Below are 26783 nucleotides of genomic sequence, written 5' to 3'. Positions count from 1 at the left end.
GGAGAAGAAGTAAAAACTTTGAGGTTCGCCGATGACATTGTAATTCTGTCAGAGACATCAAAAGACTTGGAAGAGCAGTTGAACGGAATGGACAGTGTCTTGAAAGGAGGATGTAAGATGAACATCAACAAAAGCAAAACGAGGATAATGGAATGTAGTCAAATTAAATCGGGTGATGCTGAGGGGATTAGATTAGGAAATGAGACACTGAAAGTAGTAAAGGAGTTTTGCTATTGAGGGAGCAAAATAACTGATGATGGTCGAAGTAGAGAGGATATAAAATGTAGACTGGCAATGGCAAGGAAATCGTTTCTGAAGAAGAGAAATTTGTTAACATCGAGTATAGATTTAAGTTTCAGGAAGTCGTTTCTGAAAGTATTTGTATGGAGTGTAGCCATGTATGGATGTGAAACATGGACGATAACCAGTTTGGCCAAGAAGAGAATAGAAGCTTTTGAAATGTGGTGCTACAGAAGAATGCTGAAGATAAGGTGGGTAGATCACGTAACTAATGAGGAGGTATTGAATAGGATTGGGGAGAAGTTTGTGGCACAACTTGACTAGAAGAAGGGATCGGTTAGTAGGAGATGTTTCGAGGCATCAAGGGATCACAAATTTAGCATTGGAGGGCAGCGTGGAGGGTAAAAATCGTAGAGGGAGACCAAGAGATCAATACACTAAGCAGATTCAGAAGGATGTAGGTAGCAGTAGGTACTGGGAGATGAAGAAGCTTGCACAGGATAGAGTAGCATGGAGAGCTGCATCAAACCAGTCTCAGGATTGAAGACCACAACAACAACAACAACAACAACAAGATTTCCTGTGGAGACCACCAACGCTTATACTAGAGTAACTGTAAAACTGTTCACTGAATCTTCTTTTTACCAAATCAAAGTTCCAGTGTCAAGCACGGTGATCTTAAAAAAGGACTCAGACTTCAAGTAGGATTAAGTTATCAGATTTCGTACCTCCATAGAAAGGGATGTCAGACGATGCCAGTAGATTTAGGTTTCAAAATATTACTTAAAGCTGAGGTACTTTGCTCAGGATGAGCACGTGATTATTTGCAATCCAGAAATTATCTGTAAAAGACTCTAGGTATATCGACGTATGTGCCAGTAAGTATAAAAATATTGCATTAAAAGTATAAGAAGAGGTAAACGGAGAAAGGTACAATTTCTTGTGCTTTTCTTTACTTTAGCCTCAAAATCCACATAACTGCTTGCGGTTTTATGCTTACTAGTAGTGCGACTGTAATGTGTCAACGTTGTAGTGTTAGAACAACTGCTCTAAATCAAGTGTTTAAGGCATTCTCCAGGATGCAGAGTTGTCCCCCACACTCCGGCTTCCAAACAAAAAACAGCGATGCGTAGACGCCTGCCACAACTTCATTGAAACACAACGTGGACAGTTCTCTTCTGAAAAAAAAATCATCACGGGTGACGAGAGTTGGTGTTATACGAAATTATCACAATACGACAAAGCGTAGAAAATGATATAAGGAGTCAACACCGTCACAACATAACCGACATCAAGTCGCGCGGGGTAAGAACATGCTAAAAAATGACGTTTCTGACAGTTTTACATGGTTGTATGAACGTTCTTTGTGTGTGGTGGTGGTGGTGGTGGTGGTGGTGGTGGTTGTGGTGGTGGTAGGGGATGGGGTTGGGGTGGGGTGGGAGGGAAGACTATGTAGAACACCTGAAGCATTAAAACAATCATCTTAACTTTTTTATGCTTTTGATTGGTCCATTCTTGAAACTTCCTGGACTGACAGGAGGTGTAAATATCACCATGCATTTATAACAGTATAAGGTAATGCTTTAATCCTGCAGTGACATGTTTTACGTAAGTGGTATCTCATCTTACTTAATTGCTGTAATTTTTTGTTTATCTGTCTCGGTGAACACTTTTTGTGAAGTAGGCGAGTTTTCGAACATTGCAAGAAGAGCCTGTATTACATCATCTAACCGACCGTGCTACACCAACACGATGTTGGGACTGACTCTCTGAAAGAAAAGTAAGCAGATAAATGACTATGGCTCCTTACAACATTATGTTGATAATTTTCGAATTAGGTCCTTCAAGTGCAAATTGAATACAGTTCAAGTGCAAATTGAATACAGTTTGTTTTACTATGTAATGCCCATGTCGCCATTGGTATTCGAAAGGAGCCATCAGTGGAAAGTTTTGTGGATGCTGTTTGACATGTGTGCTCGCTTTGATGGCTTTAAATCTGTTCTTCTGACTCCAGTCTTTCGAAATTTCACTAGCACAGCACTGACAATATGAACATTCGTTTTCTTCTTATTCTCGGTGCTGTTCTAGTGAAATTTCAACAGACCGGAGACAATACAATAGCATTCAAACTAGCAAAAGAAGCACACAATAGAGCAGCATCTACAACCATTGCACTGATGATGAATTTGAAAAGAAAATGCGAGAGTTACATGTTACGATAAAACAGTCTTTATTCAGTTGCATGTAGACGAACCAACCTGAAAATTATCACGATGATATGAGCAAATGAGAACGATAGGACACCAAAAGTTAATTGTTCCATTGCTCCTAACAAGGACGCATCCAAGTATTCCGAATGTAGAAGTATTTGCATATGCCCAGAGCAGCACAAGATATGTTTGCAACCTTTTTTAACGATAGCGAGAATCATTGATGCCTACGGCGTGATCAACAATGTCGGAACTGCATCACGCGAAGAAAATCCACATACATTATAAATATATATATATATGTGTATGTGTGTTTTCAGTATCTCCTCCAGAACTACTAAGCTTGATACACAACGTTACTGTCAAACAACAATCGCTGTGGGGGTAAGAACCACCTACCCATCATTGTTCAGGAGATATGAGGGTAAAAATGATCAAATACGTGAACGTCTGCAGTTTTGTGCATAACGTTTAAATTTATTATTTCTTTTCTACTAACTCTATTCGCAACACATTCTGCAAACAATACCCACACATTCCGCTGTATGTACCTACACAAGTATATCATTGTACGACACATAGTTCAAGAGATACACTACTGGCCATTAAAATTGCCTCACCAAGAAGAAATGCAGATGATAAATGGGTATTCATCGCACAAATGTATTGTACTAGAACTGGCATGTGACTACATTTTCACGCAATTTGGGTGCATAGATCCTGAGAAATCAGTACCCAGAACAACCACCTCTGGCCGTAATAACGGCCTTGATACGCCTGGGCATTGAGTCAAACAGAGCTTGGATGGCGTCCGCAGGTACAGCTGCCCATGCAGCTTCAACACGATACAACAGTTCATCAACAGTAGTGACTGGCGTATTGTGACAAGGAAATTGCTCGGCCACCATTGACCAGACATTTCCAATGGGTTAGAGATATGGAGAATGGGCTGGCCAGGGCAGCAGTCGAACATTTTCTGTATCCAGAAAGGCCCGTACAGGACCTGCAACATACGGTCGTGCATTATGGCTCAAATGGCTCTGAGCACTATGGGACTTAACATCTGAGGTCATCAGTCCCCTAGAACTTAGAACTACTTAAACCTAACTAAGCTAAGGACATCACAAACATCCATGTCCGAAGCAGGATTGGAATCTGCGAGCGTAGCGGTCGCGCGGTTCCAGACTGAAGCGCCTAGAACCGCTCGGCCACACCGGCCGGCCTTGTGCATTGTCCTGCTGAAAAGTAGGGTTTCGTAGGGATCGAATGAAGGGTAGAGCCATGGGTCGTAACACCTCTGAAATGTAACGTCCACTGTTCAAAGTGCCGTCAATGCGAATAAGAGGTGACCGAGACGTGTAACCAATGGCAACCCATACCATCACGCCGGGTGATACGCCAGTATGGCGATCACGAATACACGCTTCCAGTGTGCGTTCACCGCGATGTCGTCAAACACGGATGCGACCATCATGATGCTGTAAACAGAACCAGGATTCATCCGAAAAAATGACGTTTTGCCCCCAGGTTCGTCGTTGAGTACACTATCGCAGGCGCTCCTGTCTGTGATGCAGCGTCAAGGGTAACCGCAGCCATGGTCTCCGAGTTGATAATCCATGCTGCAGCAAACGATGTCGAACTGTTCGTGCAGATGGTTGTTGTCTTACAAACGTCCCCATCTGTTGACTCAGGGATCGAGACGTGGCTGCACGATCCGTTACAGCCATGCGGATAAGATGCCTGTCATCTCGACTGCTAGTGATACGAGGCCGTTGGGATCCAGTACAGCATTCCGTATTACCCTCCTGAACTCACCGATTCCGTATTCTGTTAACAGTCATTGGATCTCGACCAACGCAAGCAGAAATGTCGCGATACGATAAACCGCAATCGCGATAGGCTACAATCCGACCTTTATCAAAGTCGGAAACGTGATTGTGCGCATTTCTCCTCCTTATCCGAGGCATCACACCAACGTTTCACCAGGCAACGGCGGTCAACTGCTGTTTGTGTATGAGAAATCGGTTGGAAACTTTCCTCATGTCAGCTCGTTGTAGGTGTCGCCACCGGCGACAGCCTTGTGTGAATGCTCTGAAAAGCTAATCATTTGCGTATCACAGCATCTTGTTCCTGTCGGTTAAATTTCGCGTCTGTAGCACGTCATCTTCGTGGTGTAGCAATTTTAATGGCCAGAAGTGTATATAATGACATAAACGTCGCAAATGGGTGAAAAAATGTCATCGCATCATGCATGAAGTTTTAAAACATTAACTTATTCTTTATTGTAAGACATTGCTACAGTTTAGTCGACTGAAGGAAATCCGTAACACCTTATAGTGGTCTTGATAGTTTTCAACTGCGAAGCGCAAATGGCTGTAGACGAAAGCAATAGGCATGTATAGAGCAATGAAGAGGCGTTGCCAGAGGAACATTGACGAAATCGCATAAGCAATTGCGCCCAGCGTACAGAAAATGTCGCGAATCATCTCACACCAAGTCTACTGTAGGAGTATATATGTGGTTTCGTTTCTGACAGAAAACTGGGTAAATGAGTACCCTGGCAATTCTGGTTTGTCATCTAGACTAAAAATATTCCTGAGGGAAGAACTGTTTTCTGTTGAGAGAACATTGTCGTCTCTACAAGTCTCCGGCCACAGTGTTGTGGACACGTAGTGCTGTGCGTGACGCGTCCAGCTGCCAGTGTTCGCCCTCTCGTTAATCCCCGGGCGGGGTGGACGCCCGCCTGTCTGATGTGAGGCCATTACTCAAGCCTTAAAACGCACCGTTCGCTGCTGTCAGGTGGCCCGCGAGATATGCTTATCAGCCCATTTGCGGCAATAGAGTACTCTGGATACTGTATCTTCTGTCGTAGCTCCTCAGGTGCTGTGTGGACGTGACGCGACCCATGTCTTACTTTTGGTACTGCCCTTCTGTGAATGCGAGTATTTACACTGAAGAGCCAAAGAAACTGGTACATCTGCCTGATATCGTGTACGAGCACACGGAAGTGCTGCAACACGACGTGCCATGGGCTCGACTAATGTCTGATGTAGTGCTGGAGGAAACTGACACCATGAATCCTGTAGGGCTGTCCATAAACCCATAAGAGTACGACGGGGTGGAGATCTCTTCTGAATAGCACGTTGCAAGGCATCCCAGATATGCTCAATAATGTTCATGTCAGGGGAGTTTGGTGGCCGGCGAAAGTGTTTAAACTCAGAAAGTGTTCCTGGAGCCACCCTGTAGCAATTCTGGGCGTGTGGGGTGTCCCATTGCCCTGCTGGAATTGCCTAAGTCCGTCGGAATGCACAGTGGACAGGGTTAGATGCAGGTGATCAGACAGGATGCTTACGTACGTGTCACCTGTCAGAGTCGTATGTAGACGTATCGGGGATCCCGTATCACTCCAACTGCACACGCCCCACTCCATTACAGAGGCTCCACCAGCTTGTATAGTTCATGGATTTATGAGTGTGTCTCTATACCCGTGCACTTCTATACGCTCGATACAATTTGAAACGGAACTCGCCCGAACCAGGCAACATATTTCCAGTCATCAACAACCCAATGTCGGTGTTGACGGAGCCAGGCGAGACGTAAAGCTTGGTGTCGTGCAGTCATCAAGAGTACACGAGTGGGCCTTCGGCTCCGAAAGCCCATATCGATGATTTTTCGTTGAGTGGCCCGCACGCTGACACTTGTTGATGGCCCAGCATTGAAATCTGCTGCAATTTGCGGAAGGGTTATACTTCTGTCACGTTGATTCTCTTTACTCGTCGTTGGTCTCGTTCTTGCAGGTTCATTTTCCGGCCGCAGTTATCTCTGAGATCTGATGTTTTGCCTGATTCCCGCTGTTGAGCCGGCCGCAGTGGCCGAGCAGTTCTAGGCGCTACAGTCTGGAACCGCGCGACCGCTACGGTCGCAGGTTCGAATCCTGCCTCGCGCATGGATTTGTGTGATGTTTTAGGTATTTAGGTTTACGTAGTTCTAAGTTCTAGGGGACTGATGACCTCAGATGTTAAATCCCATAGTGCTCAGAGCCATTTGAACCTGTTGTTGACGGTACACGTGAAATTGTCATACGGGAAAATCCCTACTTTATTGCTGCCTCGGAGATACTGTGTCCCATCGCTCGTGCGCCGCCTATAACACCACGTTCAAACTCACTTAAATCTTATCTTGATAACCAGCCATTGTAGCAGCAGTAACCGATCTAACAACTGCATCTGGTATTGGCGTTGCCCGCCGCAGCACCGTATTCTGCCTGTTTACGTATCTCTGGTTCAGAATGGTTCAAATGGCTCTGAGCACTATGCGACTTAACTTCTGAGGACATCAGTCGCCTAGAACGTAGAACTAATTAAACCTAAGGACATCACACACATCCATGCCCGAGGCAGAATTCGAACCTGCGACCGTAGCGGTCACGCGGTTCCAGACTGAAGCGCCTAGAACCGCACGGCCACACAGGCCGGCTACGTATCTCTGTATTTGAATATGAATGCCTATACCAGTTTCTTTGGCGCTTCAGTGTATCTCGTGCTATGTTATCACGGTAGACCACCAAGCATCACTTTACTGCCATTACTCTCCAGGCGAAAATCCCTTGTGACAAGTGGTGACGCACATGAAATATGCTTCATGAATATTCAGATGGATCATCATGCTCATCAGGCGTCTAAAATAAAAGTTGTTTAATTGCTTTTCTTCGGCGTCAGATATTCAGTACAATATCTATATCCTGTGTTAAAATTCTGTACAATCCTTAACGACAGGAAGGAAGGACTTAGTATGGGGATATATGCTAACATTCCATCAGCTTTTGGATTTCCATTCCTATTGCGCGTGGTTCTGAAGTGACATGAGACATACAGTTGTAATTGCGACTTCCTGTTTCAGTGTGAAAGAAAACTTGCATACCAGTAATTACGTACGTCTTCCACATTAATGTTGTTGAATTATCGCTTACTGTGAACGTCATCCACATAGATAAATTGCATGTCATTCGTTGTTCAGTAAACATTACGCATTCTCTTTCAGTCGATTTTATTTCCAATACGACTTTGTATGGCGCGTTTCGGTAACAAGCGTGTCGTCTACGTCACAACACGTTCACACTTCCGGAAAAAATTTACTCCGTGTGACTACAGTCACGAAAGCTAAGGTCGTACAAAGTCATAGTTGTTTGCTGAATGAGTGGGTTTGCATCGTTAAATCTGCTATGTTTCTAGTTTTGTTTCCACCGAGTGAAGTAACTCAGTACGTAATGCAATGGCAGAAGCAGGATTCAACTCCTGTTATTTATTACTGTACAAAAGACTGCAACCAGTCACTATTTTTGAAAGACTGATTTATTTCTCCGTAACTAGTTCCGGGCCTGGACTGATCATCAGACGGCAGTGACAATTTCTGATACAAAGTTCACATTTTTGTCCTGTGATATAACAGAATATCCATGATTTTTTTATTTTCAAAAGGTTTGACAATTGACATGCTGACATATTCAGCATATCACTTACCAATGATGCAGACCGCTTTGCTGTAACGTAAAATCTTTTCTCAAGTACGCAAAATGTAAAGATTTTGTATATAATGCAAAAACTGTTGTAAATAAGAAAATCATAAATATTCTGTTACAGTATGGGACCAAAACGTGAAATTTGTACGAGAATTTCTCCCTGCGTTCTGAAGATGGGCCCAGGCCCGAAACTGAAAAAGAAAAAAATCATTTATTCAAAAAGTGTGACTGGTTACAGTTTTTTTCAGTGAATTCAAACTATCATGTATTAAATAACGTTACTATTATTTTCTTAAATCGCTTCGGATGGATGCAAGGATGGCTCCTTCAACACCCACAATTTCGCCATCTAACACTGCACCCTTTTCCTTTTTTGCTTCTACTGTCCTCATTTTGCAACATTATATTCTATGTTTTATTTTAACATCCTCTTCTATTTTCAGCTTGACGTTTCGTAGCTTCGTCTCCTATGAAAAAGACTCTATAACTGAAATAGTAAATAAAGAGAACACATTTTTCTGTTTTTGTAAGTCGTGTTGTTGCCCAAGGACCATAATTTAGTTTGTTATCTGTAGAGTAACTGTTCAGGAAGTAAAAATTTGGGCTTTCCTTCCGGCTACCGTAAAATATGATGTCCAAAATTTTGTGTTTTAAAACTTATTTTATTGGGGTCTTAATATAAACTTATTAGTGATATTAGTTGATAATCAGTTATTTGGTACATCATATGAGAGGAGAAGTATGTAGAATTTTTAAATGGAATTTATTGCAATACTTATATTGAATGGTCACCTCGTTGTATTTGAATCCCGCTTGGTCACTTCGGAGAGGGGTCCAGGTACTTCCATAAACTACCGAATGAAACATCGATTTTGTATCACTTTAACATATATAAGATCACACACACACACAACAACATTACACAGACTGACATGGGCTGTGTGTCAGAAACCTTCCAAAGGAGCTGATTCCCTTGTGCGAACAGCATTACCAGTTAAGTATTCAAACAACTATCACAGAAACATGCGTTATTGTCTTGGATACTTTTAGAAAAGTATGAAGAAAAATTAAACATTCACATGAATCTGTGTGTGTTAACACGTTCCGTATGAACGAAGAAAAAAATCTGAAATAATAATTTTGGTTAGACATCTTTTACTACCCAAAAATTTGTAAAATTTCGTATGTGAACGATGGATCACAGAATATTAATATATGTAAAAAATACTCAAAGGAATTAAGTGAGTCCATTTATAGATAATCCAGGATTGACGTACTGTTAATTCATAAGCAGAAATGTTTTTTTTTTAACTAAATTAAAAGTAAAAAAAATGGCTCCGAGCACTATGGGACTTAACATCTGAGGTCATCAGTCCCCTAGAACTTAGAACTAGACTGAAGCGCCAAGAACCGCTCGGCCACACCGGCCGGCTAAATTAAAAGTAGACGACACTTTAAGAGTTTACATAGTAGATGAGTTTAAATGATTTTAAATAACATTTAATGTGTTGGAATGTAAGAAACGTGAACACAAAATGCAGGTAGACACAATAAAACGTGACGTATCGAGTACTGATGTAGACGCAGGTCTCGAACACTGTGCTTGCGTAGATAGGAGTATCGCATATTGCAACTGAGAAGTGTACCGCGTGCTCCCATGTGGACCCGGTATCGTCTATTGCATGACTAATTTTCCTGACCTTGCAGTTACATCTGATGCTTCACAGAGCGCTTACAATGTTCTCAACTTTAAGGTTGCGTCCTACGTGAGCGACCGACAGCGCGCGACAGCTTCAGACGACAAAATACAACCGCAGGTATGCGGAAGTGTCCCAGGTAGCGACGTCCTTGACGCTGCCTGTCCTCTGCTACAACTTGCAACGTTTGCATTCAAACGTGTTTGAATCTTATCGCTGCAGCATGCACGACAGTGAGAGCGACAGCTACGAGTCTTCTCGGCAAAGCACTCGAGCGGACGTGGCGGCTGCTATGAAATGCTTATAATCCGATTTTAAGAAAATTATTCGGTGAAAAAATTTGATTCATCCGCATCTAACAGCGTGATATCTTCGCTAGATGACTGTTTTTTTTTTTTTTTTTTCGTTATTCGTCGTAGTTACGGTGCTGCACGAAACTGAGTAAATGAGTGAACGAAATTTTTAAGAGTTTGCAGAGGTAAGATCGCATTGTGTGGACTTCGCGTATAGTTCATATTAGGTCATACGTTACTGCTATTAGAAATACAGCCAACATATCGAAATTGTATTTAAAGTTGAGAGCGGAATACTATCTCTGCATTGTCGAGATGTTGGTTGTTGTATACGCGGACTAGTAGCTAACGGCACACCCGAATCGTTTCCTTCGCATCGGGAATCAAATGGTTGTAGTAATCGTCCTGTTTCATGAACGGTTCAAGATATCTAAATGTAGTTTTTTGGAAATGACAGCACGCAGAAAGGACGTATTTTGTCGAGTGATTAACACTCGAAATGTTTTGGTAAAATGTTTGAATGGAGCAAAAAGAAGACTCCTTATAAATTACACAATTACTTTTTTTCCGAATTTTCAAAGCCAAACTAAGAGTCAGAAATGATCAAATGGGAGGTATAGTATCTCAAGAAAATATTTAATTGCTTGAAAGTAATCAGGGTAGTTAAGGAAAACTTAATTACTGATTTGAGGAAAAATTTAAATATTTCACGAACAGCTGCTGCTAGCAGTGTCAAAAAGTTCATTTCTTCTTTCACGTAAAAAGATACATTAGTGTGATATTTAACTCTCGAAAAGGTTTGCATCGAATCCAGTACTAAATTTAGGAATTTCAAGAACAGAAGACTCTAGAAAGGCAAATGAGGTGTTAATAAGATCATGCTAAAATGGAAGAAATCGGTCAAGTATTTTGTGGAATGATTTGTCTAAAACAAATAAAATAGATCAGAGGAACAGTTAACGTGTGTCTGAACGATGCTCGAAATCGTGTATAGAAAATGAAGTGCATCAAATGTTTCTATAACATGTTTTATTTCGTACTTTTAAACAAATCATTTCACAAAACGTTTGACTTCATTTTCAAACATTTTGTCTGCTTAACTTATGCGGACTATTTAGACTAATTGAAATGCTTGGCCTTAACATTGATGCTGATGAATTACGTTCCGAAAAATCAAATATCAGTAAACTTTCATGGTTGTTCATTCTGTTTTACTAGGAATTTAATGTGAGTGATATTCTAGGATAGGTGGTTATACACTTAAAGGTCAAGTATTTTGGCAAGACCTTAAAAATATACTCTGAGATGCGGTGTAATCAGTACAGCTAAAACTTAGTACGCAGAATCTGTGATAAGATGTAACTGGGATAGTTAAAATATAAGAAGTAGCCAAGTCCAAACAATGAGGCTAATTACTAGGCGAAGGTACCATCATTACGCCACGAATTTATCGTTGTCAGTCATTCTTCCGCACTTACCCGCCAGATTAGCCGAGAGCGCTAACGCGCTGCTTCCTGGACTCGGGTAGCGCGCCGGCCCCGGATCGAATCCGCCCAGCGGATTAACGACGAGGGCCTGTGTGCCGGCCAGTCTGGATGTGGTTTTTAGGGGGTTTTCCACATCCCGCTAGGTGAATACGGGGTTGGTCCCCACGTTCCGCCTCAGCTATACGCGTCGCAGACATTTGAAACACGTTCGCACTATTTCATGATTTACAGTAGATGCAGACAACTGGGGTACACTGATTCCATCCCTGGGGGTACGAGGTGGCGGCGTGAAGGGCATCCGGCTACCCCTCAAACTAACCTTGCCCAATCTGTTGTAACCACGTCGACCCTGCGATCTGTGCGGGACTATGGCGTAAGTGAAAGAAAGAAAGAGTCATTCTTCCACATTTATCAGCTGCTGAAAGTTTGTGGTCATGTAACATTCTTCTTTATGTATTGATGGGATAGTCGATAGTCTCTCTGTTCGTCGATGTATATTCGAGGAATTTGTCTGGTGATCTTCGTAACTGATGATATAAATTATGAAATTCTCCATGAAGATCCCCCCCTCGATGAATTTCATGCACAGCGCTCCATTATCGCCTTATTTTCCTAAGTAAAGCTAATTTTGTTTTACGGTTTAGGGACGCCGTTTTATAGAAACAGCTGGTCGGCAATAATAGCTACCCTGTAACGGGAGATCGTCGCTCGCACGCGGGGCACCCGAACGTATCGCCGGATGTTGCCGTTCGTTGCTGGAATTTCGCGTATCCGTACGTCCCTCGAGTCGGCCGCTTCTGACGCTTAAGTAGGGCGTGGCCTAACATGAAAGCGAGACATTTGGCACGTCGATATTCACTACGAGTTTCAAATTAGAGCCTGACGGGGAGGTGGGTGAGCTTAGGGAGCGGGCTGGACAAGAGTAACAGAGCAGCGGCGCGCCGGGTCTGTAGCGTGAAGAACAAGTGGCCCTTGTGAGGAGGCGGGCGCCTCTGAATGGCCAGTAATTCTGGCCAGGAGCCGCCGGGGGTGGTAGGGCGACGGGGCAGGCTAATTGAGCGGACCGGAGGAGCAAGTGACTCAGGCGGCCAGGGGGTGGCGCGCCTACAGCCGCGCACAGGAAAAGCGCACCACCACACACCCTGTAGTCCATCTCCTTCATGCGTGCCTTACGTACAGGCAGTGGACAGAAATACTGAAACACCAAAAGCACAACTCACTGCAATGCCTAATAGCTTGTACGAAGACTGTTGTCATTCAAAATACACTCATGCTCATAAATTAAGGATAATTGCAGAATGTGGTGCCACACAACGTGGCACTACACAAAACTGGCGCTAATAGCACAGACACATAGGGAACACACACGACACAGATCTGTAAGTCCACGGTATTGGTAATAAGTTGAGAAAACCGTCCCGAAATACATGTGCTACAAAACACCACTGTTTCCTGCGCATGTACCCCTGGGATATGATCACCATGCACATGCACACAGGCCGCACAACGGGTTGGCATACTCTGTATCAGGTGCACCAGCAGCTGCTGGGGTAGAGCCTTCCATTCTTGCACCAGTGCCTGTCGGGGCTCCTGACGTGTCGTAGGGGTTTGAAGACTTGCAGCGATACGTCGACCGAGAGCACCCCAGACGTGCTCGATGGGGATTAGGTCTGGAGAACTGGCAGGCCACTCCATTCGTCTGATATCTTCTATTTCAAGGCACTCCTCCACGATGGCAGCTCGGTGGGGCCGCGCGTTATCATCCATCAGGAGGAAGGTGGGACCCACTGCACCCCTGCAAAGGCAGACATACTAGTGCAAAATGACGTCCCGATACACCTGACCTGTTACAGTTCTTCTGTCAAAGACGTGCAGCGGTGTACGTGCACCAATCATAATCCCACCCCACACCATAATCCCACCCCACACCATCAAACCGCCGGCCGCGGTGGCCGAGCGGTTCTAGGCGCTACAGTCTGGAACCGCGCGACCGCTACGGTCGCAGGTTCGAATCCTGCCTCGGGCATGGATGTGTGTGATGTCCTTAGGTTAGTTAGGTTTAAGAAGTTCTAGGGGACTGATGACCTCAGCAGTTAAGTCCCATAGTGCTCAGAGCCATTTGAACCATTTTTGAACCATCAAACCATGACCTCCATACAGGTCCCTTTTAAGGACATTAATGGGTTGGTATCTGGTTCCTGGTTCGCGCCAGATGAAAACCCGGCGAGAATCACTGTTCAGACTATACCTGGACTCGTCCGTGAACATAACCTGGGACCACTGTTCCAGTGACCATGTACTGTGCTCTTGACACCAGGATTTACGCGCTCTCCTGTGACCAGGGGTCAGTGGAATGCACCTTGCAGGTCTCCGGGAGAATAAACTATGTCTGTTCAGTCGTCTGTAGACTGTGTGTTTGGAGACAACTGTTCCAGTGGCTGCGGTAAGGTCCTGAGCGAGGCTACCAGCAGTACTCCGTGGCCGTCTGCGGGCACTGATGATGGGATATCGGTCTTCTTGTGGTGTTGTACACTATGGACGTCCCGTACTGTAGCGCCTGGACATGTTTCCTGTCTGCTGGAATCGTTGCCATTATCTCGAGATCACACTTTGTGGCACGCGGAACGTGCTACGACCTGCTGTATTTGACCAGGCTCCAGACGCCCTAGTATTCTACGCCTCATAACGTCATCAATATGTGTTCTTTGAGCCATTTTCAACACACAGTCACCATTAGCACGTCTGAAAACGTCTGCACCCTTACTCGCTGCACCGTACTCTGACATGCACCAACACACCTCTGCGTATGTGGACTGCTGCCAGCGCTACCGTGCGACGATCGCAGGTCAAATGCACCGCGTGGTCATATCCCGAGGTGATCTAAACCCGCAAACCGCCCACCAGAGCGTTTTTTCACCATGTATCAGCATTATCGTTAATTTATAAGCATGAGTGTAGCTTCCAGTCGTCTCGGAATGGATAAGTGAAGTTCATATATGATTTTCGAGGGAATCTCATGTCATTCTTCCTGCAAAACAGTGGCAGATGGAGGTGGACAGCGACCACGCACCCTTCTCTTCAAAGTAGGCCATAGTCTCGATAATATTGAGAACTTATATGAGTGGCGTCCAGAAAAAACACGACAATGCATCCTCGTGTTCACAAAACCAGTCATGGCAGCAGTTGGAAACAGTGTGAAACAAGACTCATCCGACCAAATGGCGTTCTTCCGTCGATCCATAGCCCAGGTCTTATGGTTCAGCACCACGTTTTCCCGTTACGGACATTTGCATCACTCAGGTGTGGCTTCCTACAACTCCTTGATTATGGAGCTTCCTTCGTGTTGAACAGAGTTCATGAGTGCGACATTTAGCACCACAATGACTTTCGCAGCTGTTGTTCTCTTTATTTTTTTGTCACAATCCTCTTCAATAACGGTCTGTTACGATCACTCAACAGACACTTCCGTTCGTGCCGTAACTTAGCGAATGATGCTTTTCCGCTTTCCATATATGCGGCATATGGTTCAAATGGCTCTGAGCACTATGGGACTTAACATCTGAGGTCATCGGTCCCCTAGAACTTAGAACTACTTAAACCTAACTAACCTAAGGACATCACACACATCCATGCCCGAGGCAGGATTCGAACCTGCGACCGTAGCAGTTGCGCGGCTCCGGACTGAAACGCCTAGAACCGCTCGGCCACAGCGGCCGGCTTATGGGGCATAAATCTTCGATTCGATGCGCCTTGAAACACCAAATCCTTTAGTTTTGTTGTTTACAGGAGCACCCATCATACGAGCACCGACGGTGTACCCATGTTGTGAGTTACTTAGCTCCGACAACATTGCACGCGTAACTACACATAACACTGTTCTGACCACAGCTGACACTTGCAAGATACTGAAGACATTCCACAAGTCCTGTCCGTGGCCAAATACAACAGCAGGCTTGGCTAGAAATTGCATTTATTCGCAATATTGCCGTATTTTTGTCGAATCCCTGCCGACAACATTGCACGCGTAACTACACATAACACTGTTCTGAACACGACTCACACTTGCGACATACTGAAGACATTCCTCAGGCGCCGTTCGTGGCCAAATGCAGATGCAGGCTTGGCTAGAAATTGCGTTTACTCGCAATGGTGCTGTATGTTTGTCGAATCCCTGTATTTGGAGGATGAAGCACAGTGGTGTATGTAGAACCGCTCAGCGACCGGCAATGGAAGATGTCACACGATAGCGTTGTACATACTGCAGAGCATTACTTAACAAAGTTTCGAGAACCTGCGTTCCAAAATGACTCATAAAGCTAGGAAGGAAGATCTGGGTCAGTAGAGACCGAGCACAATCTCGGGTCAGGGAAGGATGGGGAAGGAAATCGTTAATTGGCCGAGTCCATTTGAAAACGAACCATCGCAGCATTTTATCTTGAGCTATTTATAGCAACAACGGAATTCATAAATGTAGATGGCCTGTGGGGGATTTGAATTTTCGCCCCCTGGAATACGAGTCCGGTATCGTACCACCAAAATGAGTCGAGAAACACATCACTTTCTCCAATATACCCTCTCGCGTAATGAACATGACGCTAAACTTAGAGGAATTGACGGAGGTTCCGGTAGTCATCCTTCCCACGTACCATACGCGGGAGGAATCGGAAGAAACTAAAACGACACCGCTACACCATGTATCGTCCGCTATATACCGTTTGCAGAGTAGAGCTGTCGGTGTACATGTCAAAGATGGTATAAAAGTAGATATCGCATTGCTAATACCTATCGTTAATGGGAATATGTAGGCCTCTACGTCGTGGTGGCCACCCTAGAGCTGCAAATCAATTTGAAGCAGAAAGTAAATGCGCTATCGAACCGAAAACTAGATCAGATACAATACCGGACTTTTACACTGCTGATATACACCATCACTACGTGCCACAGCACGTACCCAGCGACTGTACATTCACCCTCAGCTGTGCTGTATTGTTGTGGTCTAGATGCCAGACTCTGATTTATTGAAAGAATCTCAAGGAACTGTAGTTCGCTTAGAAACTCCTCTTTCGAACAATTATTGAGTTTTTTTCATCGGTGTGCAACCAGTAAGAAGTTGGATTAACGGAAGAAGTAAACAACAATCAGAAAAGTGGTATGCGATTCGTAACGTTTTCAGTAGCAGCGTGGAGTGTCGAAATCATCGAGGAACTGTAGTGGGAGGCATTATTCGGAAGCGCGGAGCTCCTTACCGCAGGATTCCGTCATCCCACGTTCCGAAACGACTCAAGGCAAATGCGTATAACTTCCTCCAGTACACATCCGTGTTGCGTCATGACCACGGCCGTAAAGTTGTAACAATTCGGGCTTATTTTTTACAGACGGATGTCGATAGTCTTCCTCCCTCGTGGCATCCGCGAATGAAATACACTCCTGGAAATGGAAAAAAGAACACATTGACACCGGTGTGTCAGACCCACCATACTTGCTCCGGACACTGCGAGAGGGCTGTACAAGCAATGATCACACGCACGGCACAGCGGACACACCAGGAACCGCGGTGTTGGCCGTCGAATGGCGCTAGCTGCGCAGCATTTGTGCACCGCCGCCGTCAGTGTCAGCCAGTTTGCCGTGGCATACGGAGCTCCATCGCAGTCTTTAACACTGGTAGCATGCCGCGACAGCGTGGACGTGAACCGTATGTGCAGTTGACGGACTTTGAGCGAGGGCGTATAGTGGGCATGCGGGAGGCCGGGTGGACGTACCGCCGAATTGCTCAACACGTGGGGCGTGAGGTCTCCACAGTACATCGATGTTGTCGCCAGTGGTCGGCGGAAGGTGCACGTGCCCGTCGACCTGGGACCGGACCGCAGCGACGCACGGATGCACGCCAAGACCGTAGGATCCTACGCAGTGCCGTAGGGAACCGCACCGCCACTTCCCAGCAAATTAGGGACACTGTTGCTCCTGGGGTATCGGCGAGGACCATTCGCAACCGTCTCCATGAAGCTGGGCTACGGTCCCGCACACCGTTAGGCCGTCTTCCGCTCACGCCCCAACATCGTGCAGCCCGCCTCCAGTGGTGTCGCGACAGGCGTGAATGGAGGGACGAATGGAGACGTGTCGTCTTCAGCGATGAGAGTCGCTTCTGCCTGGTGCCAATGATGGTCGTATGCGTGTTTGGCGCCGTGCAGGTGAGCGCCACAATCAGGACTGCATACGACCGAGGCACACAGGGCCAACACCCGGCATCATGGTGTGGGGAGCGATCTCCTACACTGGCCGTACACCACTGGTGATCGTCGAGGGGACACTGAATAGTGCACGGTACATCCAAACCGTCATCGAACCCATCGTTCTACCATTCCTAGACCGGCAAGGGAACTTGCTGTTCCAACAGGACAATGCACGTCCGCATGTATCCCGTGCCACCCAACGTGCTCTAGAAGGTGTAAGTCAACTACCCTGGCCAGCAAGATCTCCGGATCTGCCCCGCATTGAGGATGTTTGGGACTGGATGAAGCGTCGTCTCACGCGGTCTGCACGTCCAGCACGAACGCTGGTCCAACTGAGGCGCCAGGTGGAAATGGCATGGCAAGCCGTTCCACAGGACTACATCCAGCATCTCTACGATCGTCTCCATGGGAGAATAGCAGCCTGCATTGCTGCGAAAGGTGGATATACACTGTACTAGTGCCGACATTGTGCATGCTCTGTTGCCTGTGTCTATGTGCCTGTGGTTCTGTCAGTGTGATCATGTGATGTATCTGACCCCAGGAATGTGTCAATAAAGTTTCCCCTTCCTGGGACAATGAATTCACTGTGTTCTTATTTCAATTTCCAGGAGTGTAGAAGTGTGTGAAAATGGAGTTAGTATAACGTCTGTGTTTCGACACACACCTAACGTAATTTCGGGAAGACCTTTGTCTAGATAACATACTTAAGTGATTAACATTGCAAGATCACGGGTTAATGCAAGCGCGAGAAAAGCCATTGCAAATGTGAAATGCTGTTGCGTTAATAATTGGTGTGACCGCCATAATGTTGAATGCAAGCATGTAAACGTGGATGCGCTGTGTTGTACATGTGCCGGATGTCAGTTTGAGGAATGGAGTTCCATGCCTGTTGCCCTTGGTCGGTCAATACAGGGCCAGTTGTAGTGCTGTTTCTGCATGACGATGGAGTTGTCATCCGATATGTGCTCGATGGGAAACAGATCTGGTGATCGAGCACGTCAAACCAACATGTCGAGACTCTGTAGAGCATGTTAGGCTACAACAGCGGTATGTGGGCTAGCGTTGTCCTGTTGGGATACACTCCATGGGATGCCGTTCGTGAATGGCAGCACAACAAAAAGAGGTTCAAATGGCTCTGAGCACTATGGGACTCAACTGCTGAGGTCATAAGTCCCCTAGAACTTAGAACTACTTAAACCTAACTAACCTAAGGACAACACACACATCCATGCCCGAGGCAGGATTCGAACCTGCGACCGTAGCGGTCGCGCGGTTCCAGACTGTAGCGCCAGAACCGCTCGGCCACCAGCGGCCGGCGCAGCACAACAGGTCGAATCACCAGTCTGACGTACAAATTTGCAGTCAGGGTGCGTGGTTGGTTGGTTGATTTGGGGGAAAAAACAGAGAGGTCATCGGTCCCATTAAGGAAGGATGGAGAAGGAAGTCGGCCGTGCTCTGTTAAAGGAACCATCCCGGCGTGAAGCGATTTAGGGAAATCACGGAAAACCTAAACTGGATGGCCGAACTCGGGTTTTAAACATCGTCCTCCCGAATGCGAGTTCAGTGTGCTAACCACTGCACCACCTCGCTCCAGGGTGCGTGGGATAACCACAAGAGTGCACCTGCTGTTACCGAAACGGCACCCCTGACCATAACTCCTGGCGAAGGTTCAGTGTGTCTAGCAGAAAGGCAAGATGGTTGCAAGCGCTCACCTGGCATCCTCCTAACCAACAAACAACCATGTCTGGCACCGAAGTACTACCAGCTTGCATTAGAAAGAAACGACAGGTCACCTCTTCGCCCTCCAGTGAGCTCTCGCTTGACACGCCGGTGGTTTCGGGTCAGTGGAAGCACACTACAGGACATATGACTCGGAGCTCCCCTTGAAGTATTCTAATTGTTTTTTTATATCACTGTGGTGCTAACTGCTGCTCAAACTGCTGCTGCGGATGCAGTTCGATGCGCAAAGGCGGTACGCAAAAGATGATGGTCTTTCGTCTCGGTAGTGCTACGTGGCCATCTGGATCTCGGTCTTCTTGCGACGGTACGCTCTCGTAACTACCGTTGCCAGCAGTCATGTACAGTGGGTGTATCCCTATCAAGTCTTTCTGCAGTATCGCGGAAGCAACATCCAGCTTCTCGTAACCCTATTACGTTTCCTCGTTCAAATTCAGTCAGATGTTGATAGTGGCGTGTTTGTCACCTTAAAGGAATTCTAGACTAACATCAACTCACTACTTCCATTCTGAAATCGAACTAATGCTCACGGCCGTTACAGCCTGATTTGTACACTACTGGCCATTAAAATTGCTACACCAATAAGAAATGCAGATGATAAACGGGTATTCATTGGACAAATATATTATACTAGAACTGACATGTGATTACATTTTCACGCAATTTGGGTGCATAGATCCTGAGAAATCAGTACCCAGAACAACCACCTCTGGCCGTAATAACGGCCTTGATACGACTTGGCATTGAGTCAAACAGAGCTTGGATGGCGTGTACGGGTACAGCTGCTCAAGCAACTTCAACACGATACCACAGTTCATCAAGAGTATTGACTGTCGTACTGTGACGAGCCAGTTGCTCGGCCACCATTGACCAGACGTTTTCAATTGGGGAGAGATCTGGAGAATGAGCTGGCCAGGGCAGCGATCGAACATTTTCTGTATCCAGAAAGGCCCGTACAGGACCTGCAACATGCGGTCGTGCATTATCCAGCTGAAATGTAGACTTTCGCAGGGATCGAATGAAGGGTAGAGCCACGGGTCGTAACACATCTGAAATGTAACGTCCACTGTTCAAAGTGCCGTCAATGCGAACAGGGAGACGTGTAACCAATGGCACCCCATAGCATCACGCTGGGTGATACGCCAGTATGGCGATGAGAAATACACGCTTCCAATGTGCGTTCACCGCGATGTCGCCAAACACGGATGCGACCATCATGATGCTGTAAACAGAACCTGGATTCGTCCGAAAAAATGACGTTTTGCCATTCGTGCACTCAGGTTCGTCGTTGAGTACACCATCGCAGGCGCTCCTATCTGTAATGCAGCGTCATGGGAAACCGCAGCCATGGTCTCCGAGCTGATAGTCCATGCTGCTGCAAACGTCGTCGAACTGTTCGTGCGGATAATTGTTGTCTTGCAAACGTCCCCATCTGTTGACTCAGGTATCGAGACGTGGCTGCACGATCCGTTACAGCCATGTGGATAAGATGCCTGTCATCTCGACTGCTAGTAATACGTGGCCGTTGGGATCGAGCACGGCGTTCCGTATTACCCTCCTGAACCCATCGATTCCATATTCTAACAGTCATTGGATATCGACCAACGCGTGCAGCAATGTCGCGATACGATAAACCGAAATCGCGATGGACTACAATCCGACCTTTATCAAAGTCGGAAACGTGATGGTACGCATTTCTCCTCCTTACACGAGGCATCACAACAACGTTTCACCAGGCAACGCCGGCCAAATGCTGCTTGTGTACGAGAAATCGGTTGGGAACTTTCCTCATGTCAGCATGTTGTAGGTGTCACCAGCGGTGCCAACCTTGTGTGAATGCTCTGAAAAGCTAATCATTTGCATATCAAAGCAACTTCTTCCTGTCGGTTAAATTTCGAGTCTGTAGCACGTCATCTTCGGGGTGTAGCATTTTAATGACCGGTAGTGTATTTTCATAGTGACCCCACTAGTGCCATTTTTAACGACCGGTGCGAAATTTGAGAGGTAGAAACCACTCCTACAACTACGTTTATCTCTCGTATTTCTTTTAGGCGGTGAAACTACTCCTTCTATTTTTTTGTGATTGAAATGCTGTAATTTAACAGGTGTGGCGTTCTGTCCCTGTAACGGAGCCGCCCGCTACCTTCTTTTGTCTGACCGCGCCGTACGTCAACAGTGCTCGGTCGTCGCGTAGCAACAGTCCCGTATTCGCTCAGAAGTGACGTCGGCGGCTTGGCCAGCCCCCTGGCAGCCCGTTTCGCGAGCGGAGCTAGTTTTTTGCGGGGAGGCAACCCGCGGCATGTTGGTGGCTGGCGCAGTGAAACGCGACGCTGCGCGCCAGATGCGGCCGTGAGGGAGGTCGCGCGGTCCAAGGTCTGCGCGTCCCTGTCTCAGCCGTTATTAATAAGCAGCGCCCTCACAACCACTCACCAGCTGCACGCCGCTTGCTGATAAGAACAACCTAGAAAACACGTTCAGAACGCCGTCAGGTGCTTTATCATAACTTCGCGACAACTACTGATAGGGGTGCTGGAAGCAAGGACAGTGTGCAGTCGGAAAGTGGTTCGAGTAAACAGGCTAACTGTTACCGCATCCCTTTTTTATGACTCTAGATTCCTGTTATTTTTTGGGTCAAGAGTAACTCGCAATAATAACCGTCCTCTGTGATCTTCGAGGTAATGCTAACGATTGCTGTGACGTCACTGTTTGATGTGCATTTTAATTGCATTACATTATATTCGATGTCGAGAGAAATTATATATGACAAACACTGTCTCTTCTTTTCGGGAGGGAATTATAATATTTAGTTGATTTATGAATCTGTTTGTCTTTACGATAATATATATTTTTTAAAATTCCCACTATTCATCGTAGTCCCCACAGCAGCAATAGAGCTTATTTTTACGATTTTCAGTTCTTTTTCTTTCCGATAAAGAGTTAAAATCCTTCTTGTGAAAATCAATGTGATTTACTCAAGATAAATACATATATTCGTAAAAGTGTATTCTAGTTCCCACTGGAGATACACACGTAGAGAGTTTTTTCCGAGGCGCGCGGGATTAGCCGAGCGGTCTGTGACGCTGCAGTCATGGACTGTGCGGCTGGTCCCGGCGCAGGTTCGAGTTCTCCGTTGCGCATGGGTGTGTGTGTTTGTCCTTAGGATAATTTAGATTAAGTAGTGTGTAAGCTTAGGGACTGATGACGTTAGCAGTTAAGTCCCATAAGATTTCACACACATTTGAACAGTTTTTTTTAGTTTTTTCCGACTTATTTGCGGCAAATATATTTTCTTAGGTCACTGTGTGTCGTGTTGTCAGTTACCGTACTCTATTCGTTTTCTTCCCAAGAAATGTTTCTTTTGTTTATATATGACTGATCATAGAAAGCGTAATTCGACCTATTTTTACTCACTGTAGTAACTTCTCGTAATTAACGCTGTCAGTGCCGCTTATGTTTCAAAATATCGTGAATGTTACAATGTTATAGTCACCATGCTGTTTACGTCGTCTGTCGAATTTTCAGTGCGTCACTGGAGTCGTAGTTCCCTCTATTCCTGTTTTTTTTTTTTTTTTCTCTGAATGAAAGTAAAATAAAAATTAAGAGTTGCAGGCCCCAGTAAGTCACTGAAAAAGTTCTTGGCAAATTTGGACCCAGAATCAATGGAAATTAATGCTGCTGTATTTGCCTGAGGGTCTCGTTTAAATTATTTAGCAGATGGCGTTTTTCTAAGGATTCCCTTCTTTTATGTACAGATCTGTGCTGAGAATAGTGTGTACAGAGAATGAAAGGGAGACTAGAGTTAACTTGCATCTACATTTGTAGTTCCGAAACACACCATAGGAAATGTGGCAAAGGGGGGGGGGGGATTTAGTGTATCTGTGTCGCTTCTTATTACCTTCATGGATGGCAAGAGGAGAGCAAGACCGTCGGTATCCTCCGTCCGCGCCCAAATTTCTCAACTCACACCGTCGTGATACATGGCTCAGTGGCCAATACCCCTGTCCTCTCGACACTAGTAGTATGGGGCTACTGAGATTCTTTATTATACAGTTACACGAGCTGTGTGTTGGATTAAGAAGGCTTGAAAAGAGGGGGGAGGGGGTGTAAAGCCCTGTCGGTGACGAGATTATTAGAAAATTGAAGATGCGCTTAGGATATTTTTTGATCGTTGCGGAACGTGCACTCTCGGAATTTTGTAAGATTTTTTGCGATCATATCCCCCCCCCCCTGACCCGTACAGGCAAAATGCGTTGATAACTCTATTGGAGAAGATATTGTTCACCTTTCTCTCCATGAAGAAATGCTCATTTTGCGATTCCGCGCGACCGCTACGGTCGCAGGTTCGAATCCTGCCTCGGGCAGGGATGTGTGTGATGTCCTTAGGTTAGTTAGGTTTAAGTAGTTCTAAGTTCTAAGGGACTGATGACCTCAGCAGTTAAGTCCCATAGTGCTCAGAGCCATTTGAACCAATTTTGTGATTCGCCTTTACGCGCTCGTTGAATCATAGCAAGTAGAAAACTAACGTCATCTATACGCCGGACGATTCTTGGTATGTTCTTTTGTATTTTCTCTTGGTGTAGCCATTTGTGTCTTTTACTCTACACTTTTCAATGCATTTTGTTTTCTTGTTTTAAATTTTGTTTGAGCAGTACTCTGTATTTGAAATGTGTCTCTTTTTCACTTCCCAACAAATTTTGCTTGCAGAATGTTTGTTAATATGCATTCTTTTCTGTTACAGGTAAAGATGAATTTCACGCACCTCTGCCTCATTTGCGTTTGATTTACGAGCACACCAGCCAGTCAAATCCTCAGGTATGTTAACGAGCCGTTTATATTGCCCTTCTGGCAATAGTTGGTGTGGGGCAAAAACTGTATTTACTGGACTGTCATGCATCCGTTTTGTCACACATTTATATTATTCCACTCGATGCGTTTCTAAGACACACAATGCCGTCATCATAGGCCATGTATAACTGAACAGTACATGCAACAGCAGCCAATTATAATATTACTAAAAGACTGAATAACGGACTGCTATGCAGTATTCGCTGTCTTTATGATAGATCTGTGTCTCGAAAAGTGTCGCAGAGACTAAAATAGTTTGTAATTGTCTGAATGAGTTGTCTGTATGTGTTCCTCCTTCAGACGTGATAGTTTTAATCGTTGTTTACGACAGAAACTTCTCAGATGTCGTTGACATCAATGAACGTTTCTCTTTGTGTGTGTGTTGGCAGTATTACGCAGTAAACTGAGAGACGATTTCAGCTGTGAAATAGTTTAATTTGCGTTTTTCTTACGAGGCGTGCTGTTTGTTATCTGTTCAACTGTATGCGATATGTGGCTGCAAAATAACGGGGCTATCGCTGTAAAACATTCCTTTCAAAAACATTCATATTTAGTTATTGTCCTCAACACACTTATCTTCTCCGTTCCTACAACGTTCCACACGAATTTTCCATTGATGGAAACAGTGTTGGAAATTTGTGGTAAGTTCCTATGGGACCAAACTGCTGAGATCATCGGTCCCTAGGCTTATACACTACTTAATCTAACTTAGATTAACTTCCGCTAAGGAGAACACCCACGCCCGAGGGAGGACTCGAACCTCCGACTGATTGGGGGGGGGGGGGGAGCCGCTCGAACCGTTTCAAGGCGCCTAAGACCGCGCGGCTACCCCGCGCAGCCCAACCAGTGTTGGAAGTCTTCCTCTGTGAGCTCCTCGGTGACGCGTGCCGGTTTTTATTTCTCTGTTTCAACGGACTGAAATCTTATTACTTTTTACACAGATTTGATCTTAGGTAATAGATAGCCGGCCAGAGTGGCCGAGCGGTTCTAGGGGCTACAGTCTGGGACCGCGCAGCCGCTACGGTCGCAGGTTCGAATCCTGCCTCGGGCATGGACGTGTGTGATGTCTTTACATTAGTTAGGTTTAAGTAGTTTTAAGTTCTAGGGGACTGATGACCACAGCAGTTAAGTCCCATAGTGCTCAGAGTCATTTTTAGGTAATAGATAAGTCACAGGGTGCTAGACCAGGCGAATAAGGTAGACGGTCTAACACTGGGAAGCTGTACTTCGCTAGAAACCTTTTTAACAGACAATGCGGTATGGGCTGGTGCGTTGTCTTGATGCAGAACCAATGACTTGTTCTTCCACAGTTAGGATCTTTGTTTTTCCTTATTTACTCACAGAGATGAGCAAGAACCTCAAGGCAGTAATGTTCATTAATAGATTGACGTTCAGGAACCCAGTGAAGATACACAATATCGAAAAAAATAGTCATCATCGTTTTTAATCTTGATTTGCTCATTCGAGGATTTTTCGCTCTCGATGAGGTTGGGTCCTTCCAGTGCATGGACTGGCGCTTAGTTTCTGGATTATAAGTGAAAAACTAAGACTTGCTACGTGTTATCACTCTTTCCAAGAAATCAGGATCATTTTCAATGGTATTCAATGTCAGTACTAACATATTCTTGCGCTTCTTTTTGTTCGATCGTGCGAATTCTCGGCACCAGTTTTGCACACTCTTTTCTCTTGTTAAACTGGTTATGTAAAATTTACCTTACGCATTCTTTGTCAATTACTACAATTTCAGCAATCGATCGAATAGTCAACCGACGTTCATATTGCGTCAGATTAGCTATTTTTTCGATATTTTCGTCCGTTTTTGATGTTCTTATTGACCACTCAAAATCTCGAGTACGTGAAAACAGTCTTCGCCATACACTTCTTTTAGTAAAAAACACTTTTCAGTAGCCGTTTTTTTCAAATCCCATGTGAAACTTCATGACAGTTTGTTGCTCTGTTATTACACTTACAATTTTTCCGGCAAAAAAAAGTAACACAAAGGGATGCCACGGCCACACTGATTTGTGTAGAGACATCAAAGATGCCGCAATCGACTGAGGAATGTTCCACGCTTCACAACTTTTAGTCGTTCATCTGGTCCCGTAAACTGTTATACTGTTCGTCCTAAAACAGCCTTTCGAAAATGTAACGCGAACGGAAATTAATCAGAAGTTAGTGAAAATTCATAATAAGTCGGCTCCCACATTTTCATATCGGTTTCTGAAATCATGTACGTCGTTATCTAATGAATATAATATACGTGAAGAACGTTCCAAAACAAACTCAGATGTAAACCTCAAGAATGTGCACAATATGACATTGGTCGACTGAAGAATAAAAGCGTAAGAAATAAATTGCTCAAATGGCTCTGAGAACTATGGGACTTAACATCTATGGTCATCAGTCCCCTAGAACTTAGAACTACTTAAACCTAACTAACCTAAGGACTTCACACAACATCCAGTCATCACGAGGCAGAGAAAATCCCTAACCCCGCCGGGAATCGAACCCGGGAACCCGGGCGTG

This window comes from Schistocerca nitens, chromosome 2, assembly GCF_023898315.1.
Source record: "Schistocerca nitens isolate TAMUIC-IGC-003100 chromosome 2, iqSchNite1.1, whole genome shotgun sequence".
NCBI lineage: Eukaryota > Metazoa > Arthropoda > Insecta > Orthoptera > Acrididae > Schistocerca > Schistocerca nitens.
The sequence above is the reverse complement of the archived record's forward strand: the minus strand, read 5'-3'. Positions refer to the sequence as shown.